Raw genomic sequence first — 7,081 nt, 5'->3', positions numbered from 1 at the left:
GGTGAAATTTCATAATTGAATATGGTGACCAATATTCTGAACATTAATATTATGTATAAAGTATATATTTCTATGAAACCTTGGTTCATTCCTCTTTAAATGTTATTTGTATTTTTTGGCGAAAGCCTTATATACCTATTCACTAGATGTCTGCTAGGACATTTTAGTTTGGTCACAAATTATATTACTTTTAGGGTAACTTGTAAAAACACATGTAATTATTCTTTTGTATGGAGCAAGCATGTCATTATAGTTTGTGGTTGTTCTAGTTTTACCTGTGGATTACTTACGACTTTTATATTGTGCTTTCTATTTAAAAAAAAATACAAACTTACAGACTTTAACCACTACCTATAACTTTTTGTATTTCCCTTGTTTAAATCAAGTGACCAGGACTTCTGTAAATGATGCTTAGATGTATAGAGAAGAAATAAGTTTTTAATATCAAGGGAAAGCGTTCACATGGCATCTGCTTTTGCGTTTCATAGGCCTCTTCTGCCAGAACAGAAGGGTTCTGTTCTAGCTAGTTTCATTCATTCCAACAGTTGTGATTTTGATTTTCCTTTTAAATTCATTGTTTTATTTTTTGAAATTATCATGTAACTACATTCTTGACTTCTTGATAGTCTATCATTTTGTATTGTATTCATGTTGTGAGTGTATCAGAATTGAGTTCCACAGTACTTCTACATCTGTGGCTTAATTACTTTGCTGAGTTTTGGGATTTGCAGTTTCTCTTGAAATATGTTTCTGTGTCTTCCAGTCATTCTTTGGCTTCTGAGATTTCAGACGAGATCGGGCGCGTTCAGGGTGGTATGGCCGTAGACGGCTTCTGAGATTTCAAATGTAATTATATGTATGCAATCAATTTTATAATGTCCCATACTTGGCTTTTTCTTGACTTTTTTATCTTGGTGCTTTATTTTTTATATTTACTGAAAGAAAAACAATATTACAGTTTATAAATACTATCATTTATTATATATAATATTGAAATCAATTTAACTATAATCCCAGCACTCTAGAAGTGAAGCCAGTCCAGGCTACACCATCTTAAAAAGAAAAAAACAATTCAAAATTGGCAACTTCAAATACATTAATTATTTTTATTATCATAGCATTTAAATACAAAATTTAAACTCCTGGTTTTAGAAAATGTCATTTATGTTAATATAGAACCAGAACTCGTTGGCACCAATGTCAATAACCAGATGGCTTATGCTTCTATCTCACTGAAGAATGGAAACTTCCAGGGAGATTTTGTGGACAATCTGGATGGCCTCATGTCTCTAGGAAGTCTTACTTTGTGCTCTGCTAGAGAACCCATAGGAAGAAGAGCATAATGAATTGGTGGGCTGAGCTGAATCTTTTAGGCCTCAGTTTGTTGCACCCTGTGTTCTGACCTTCTATCCAGGGGTACCCTGGAAAGCTTAGGACATATACAGGGTCCTTTCTTTGTGCCAATTTTCTGATTACACTTTTCATTTCCTTAGGACCATAAAACTTCCGAATACTGCCCCTAGCTTTAATTGGCTGCTGCTTTCTATTTAGCATTTTATACTCTTCATGTGTAGCCTTGAAGTAAAGCTTCAAAGGAGAATGTTGTTCATCCTCATCTACTTTACTTCATCTTTAACGCCCTTCATCTTTAACGCCCTTCTGTCCTCTGTTTTAGTTTTGGGTATGTCATAGTAATATTTTTCTTTTCTTTACAAGTAGCATGTATATAGTGAAATGTGTTTGCGCACATGCATGTGTACTTGTGTATGTATGCATGTGCTTGTGTGCATATGCGTGCGCGTGTGTGTGCGTGTGTGTGTGCGCGCGCGCTGCTGGCTTCTCAGACTTGCCAGAGAATGATTCAAGTCTGGAGGCTTCCCACAGTATGTCAGCTCACTTCCAGTCAGCAGCTCAGCAGTGACAAATCCCCTCCTTTGTAATTTTATCTGTCTTTGCCACTTGTTTTGAGAAATGTTAGTCATCTAAAGTTACTTTACTATAGCCACCTCAGAAATTCCTGACATCTTGGTTTTGATGAGTCCAATGTTTTCCTTCTTCTCAAAGGTGAAATCTGACTAACTTAACAATATTGCCCAAGCTTTGACACAAACAAAACTTGAAAACTCTTTGCAGTGCTATGGGTGAAATCCTTCATTATGCAACCCATAAACACAATGCCAAATAAATGGTTCCGCTCATTACTGAAAGATAAATAATCTACTTATAAGGAACCTCAGTGTTTTCTGACTCTGGGAACAGATAATATTAAACTACAAAGGAGTGAAACATTCTACAGTTGCTCAGTATTCATAACAGAGAGAATATTCTGATCACAGACTTCAGGAATTTCCTTGGTATCCATGGGAGACCTGCAATGCTATTGTTGCTGACTAGTTTTCCAGCTAGGGCAGAGGTAGAAACAGGGTTGTGTGCACGGCCAGATGCACAGTGAAAGCTTTCACAGCAGCGAGACCTCTCCAGACAGTGAAATATTACACATTCCTGGGCTCAGAACCTGTTACTATTGGACAGATTGTTTCATTTTTATTCTGCCAAGGACATTCAAAACCAGCATGCTGCCAGAAAGGTTATGATCATGAAGAGCATGTTCAAATGATTTTTTAATCCCACCAATCGCTTTTAGCCAACATTACACTTTAGCTAAGAATTAAAATACATCAAATCTGTTTTTCTCTTTACGTCAAACTAAATATAAACCGAGTCACTGACTTATGCTTTGGGATCAGTAATACTACAACATGTTGGAAAGCAAAAAGAAATCTCTGGGCTTCCATTTTTATGCATAGGGACTTCATTTTCTTGAGAATTATGAGTCTGAATTAAAAATGCTTTCAGTTGAAAAAGCTGTTTTGATATTTTATATTCTCATTTAAAGTTTTACTTACTTTGTGAGAATTTCATACACTAGTTCCATGATTACAGCATTTCCACTCTTTCCTCACCATCTTCTAACTCCTCCTGTGTCCCCACACTCCCTACCAAATTAATGACCTCTTCAAGTCTATATGTATCTGTCTGTATCTATATCTGTATCTGCATCTATATCTTATACACATGGACATGTGTGTGTGTTAATGATTTCATTTAGTGTTGCTAGTATGCAGACATATATACACGTGTTTCAGACTGACCACTGTGAATTGGATAAACTATCAGGAGGCTCATCCTTGAAGAAAACCTAATCTTGCTTTCTAGCAACTGTTCATTGTCTGAAATGCTTTATTTAGGGTTGGAAACTTGGGAAATTTCCCCTGTGCATGTATGTAGGTCTTCAGGTGGCCATATTGTTACACATTCATGGGAGCAGCGTCCTGGTCAGGTACACAATACACTCTCTGGAAGCAGGAAGGCTTGTTCTCTGGCTGTTGAATCTTCCCCCACTTTCTCCTATAATGTTCCTTGAGCCTAAGATTTAGTAGTTTTGTGTAGATGTTCCAAATTGAGTCAGGTACTTCACAGGCTGTTATTTTTTTGCAGTTGACGAGTTGTGTGTATTTAGAGTAGCTTATATCTGCTGGGCAAAGACACGTCTTTAGCTTTTTTAGTGATGAGGTTTTAGTGATGAGGGAGAACTACAATAGGCCAATGAGGGCAGTAGTTTCACTTTGGGATTTATGACCTTTTCTGTCATAGGTAGCTTGCTAGACTCATAGAACATGACATAAGTTCCATCCTATTCAGTGAGCCTTGATATCAACTACACAGCTGTCCTTTAACCCCCTAGACTGGTGTTTAACTGATAACGCTGGTGCAACATTGTCGTTATGTTATTAACTTTTCATTGTTTTCCTGTTCAGCTTTTATGGCTGCCTAGGACTATTGATTGCTTTTCTCAGCCGTTTGCATAGCACCTTCCAATGTTATGAGAGCAGTTTTAAACATTTTTTTATTTCAGAAGTTTTATATGTAACATTTCATAACACTATATATTGTCTATTCATGCTCAACCAATTGAATGTTACCTACAACACAAGTTTGGAAACTTTGAAGTACTAAATAACCCACTACCAACCCCCTGCCCCCCAAAAATCACTGAATTAGTAAATAACAATTGAAAAAAATGGTTAAAGACACTTACATTTCTTTTTTTTTATTGGATATTTTATTTATTTACATTTCAAATGTTTTCCCCTTTCCCAGTTTCCCCTCTGGAAACTCCCATCCCATTCCTCCTCCCCCTGCTCCTATGTGGGCATTCCCCCAACTACCCACCCACTCTCTCCTGCCTCTCTGCCCTGGCACTCCCCTACACTGGGGTATAGAGTCTTCACAGGACCAAGGGCCTTTTCCTATTCATGCTGACAAGGCCATCCTCTGCTACATATGCAGCTAGAGCCAAGGTCCCTCCATGTTTACTTTTTGGTTGGTGGTCTAGTCCCTGGGAGCTCTGGGGTGTCTAGTTGTTTGATATTGTTGTTCTTTCTATGGATTGCAAACCCCTTCAGCTCCTTCATTTCTAAACATAACCTCTTTTTTTTCACTGTGGTACATAATTTAGGACTTAGAGTCTGCTGCCTAATTAGTGATTTCCATGTTCACGATAGCTTGAAATTGTGACTCTATTTTTTCTCTTAATCGATTAATCTTTATTACCTTATATTACCATTACTTCACCCAATTATTATTTTACAATATGCATGAATATTCATCTGTGTAATTTCCATGTAAATAGATGTACTTTTATATCGAAAAACAAGCCTTTATTCTACTCATTTGAAATCTTTCAATGTATTAGACGGTTGCTTATTTATGATTGTCTATGATTTCATTTCCTGTAGATATTTTCTTATAGTGTCTATGGATGAACTGTGAAATACCAAGTGAAAATAATCAACTTGAAAGAAAAAAATAATTGAGGAATCAAATAGGCCACGTGGTAGCACAGGCCCTTAGTCTCAACATTTGTGAGATACAGGAAGATAACGAGGCAAGCTAGCTACATAAGGAGACATTAATTAAAGACAACATTAATAGGTGTATTTTTATAATTGCTCGTTGTTGTTGAGAGGCAAATGGAAAGAGAATTGTTGGCCCATGTCCGTCTCACCACAGGGCATGGTCACTTGGGGAGGCAGTTTGCTGGGAGTTTGACTGCACTTATCCCACGCAGTTGCTGCGGTGGATGCTAGATATCGGGAAACCCGGAGACGTGGAGACACCACTCCAGGATGGAAAAGCATAATCTGAGATGTGGCAAAGCTAAAGCTGGTTGGGATTCCTGAACGAGCTGAGGCCATGGGGTTCTCACGCTCTTGAACATTCAGGCACTGCTGGGAGTAACAGAAGATTAGAGAACTGAGTTGGGGGCCCACGGGCTGTATCCAGCCTGGAATGGAAGCGGGGAAGAGGAGCTCCAACTAATCCCAGTGGTGATTGCCTTTGGCTTGACATTGGTTGGCTTGGTGGTGGTTGTGGCTGGGCATGTAGAGAGGAGAGTCCTTCTATGGGAGACTAGACGGTGGCTCTGTAGATGAAGGTTTCCCATGGCAGATTTCAATGAAAAGAAAGTCTGTGGATCAGTTTATTGTCATGGTAGAAAGTGGATGTGTAAAACCATACCCTCTTCTCATGGTGGGCCTGAGATGGAATACCTTTTGCAGGAAGGAACATATGGGAAGGGAAGCTTTGGCAGCACCCTCCGGCCCTCTAAGTACCTCATTAGCATGGGGAACTCTGTTTTGAGTCTACTTGACTGTGGTCACATCTCTTTTCCTATTGTCTTGGCCTCAGATATTAGGGATGCCTCATCTATGTGTGGAAAGGCTTGGGGAGCTGCTCTTATGTGACTGGTGGCCATAAATCTATGGGGGCTCTAGCTATGTGACAGGGGCCTGGTGCCAGGAGCAGGTAAAGCTCCTACTTTCCCTTCACAGTCTCTGGGGCTTCTAGCCTTAGCTCAACCTTACCAGGTTACCCATCATTGCACACTGCCCTGCAAATGTGGAATCAATGAATTACTTTTGTTATTTTGATTTTATTTTGTATTTATTTATTTTATATTGTAAAGAGGGAATCAAATCACACAAGAACAGAAAATTAATAATCAAAAGGAAGAGAGAAAGAATGGAACAAAGAATGTGTTGAAACAATGAGAAATCAATTAAGAAAAAAACCTTTTCTACCAACTCTCACCTTGAATATAAGTTGATTAAATTTCTGTCCAAAAGATACAGTATAGCTAAGTATAGGTTGAAAACTCATGTATATGCTGTCTGTGATTCACTTCACTTTTAAGGAAACACACAGATTGAAAGTTGAGCAATGAGAGATGGGTGTGGTGTCCCCCACTCAAGGGACAGAGGCAGGAGGATCTCTGAGTTTGAGATCAACATGGTCTACAGAGAGTCCCAGGACAGCTGGTGCCACATGGAGATGCCCTGTCTCAAACATAGAAACAACAAAAAAAGAAAGTTGAAAAAGAAAAAAATATATTAATGTAATTAAAAACTTGTAGGAAGACACTGAAAATATTATGTTTTGATGAAAGTGTCAATTCAAAAGAGGTTATAACAACCAGCGTGTGGGAGTGTGTATGTATTTATCTACAACACTGGCATACCTAAAGAAAACAAATATTAATAGGTTTGTGGGAATAATGAGCTGAAATACAATAGTAACGGGGATCTTCACTGCTTCACTGAGTAGACCATACAAATAAAAAAATAGAATCAAAATGGAAAACATACTCTCTATAAAATGACCGACAAATCTAAAGAATATTTAATTCAAAAGAAGACAAATCTCTTAAGTTCTGATGGAATAGATTTAAGATAAAGCCCACATTGGGCCACATACACAAAATTTAAGAAAATTGAAATTAGGTTCAAGTGCAAACTAGGAATCTGTCACGGAAAGGATTTCATGGGCTTTACAAATATATGTAAGCATTTTAAAAATGTTCTAAATATGAGGAAATCAATTAAGTAACCAAAAGGATAATAATAACAAGGACACAAACAAAAATGGAAGTATATAACAAAACCGTCACACAATGGAAGAAGACTTAAGAAAGAGGTTCGGAAAACTTAAATGCCTATCAAAAAAAATAGAAGAAAAGAAG

This window comes from Rattus rattus, chromosome 6 (genome assembly GCF_011064425.1).
Source record: "Rattus rattus isolate New Zealand chromosome 6, Rrattus_CSIRO_v1, whole genome shotgun sequence".
Taxonomy (NCBI): domain Eukaryota; kingdom Metazoa; phylum Chordata; class Mammalia; order Rodentia; family Muridae; genus Rattus; species Rattus rattus.
The sequence above is the reverse complement of the archived record's forward strand: the minus strand, read 5'-3'. Positions refer to the sequence as shown.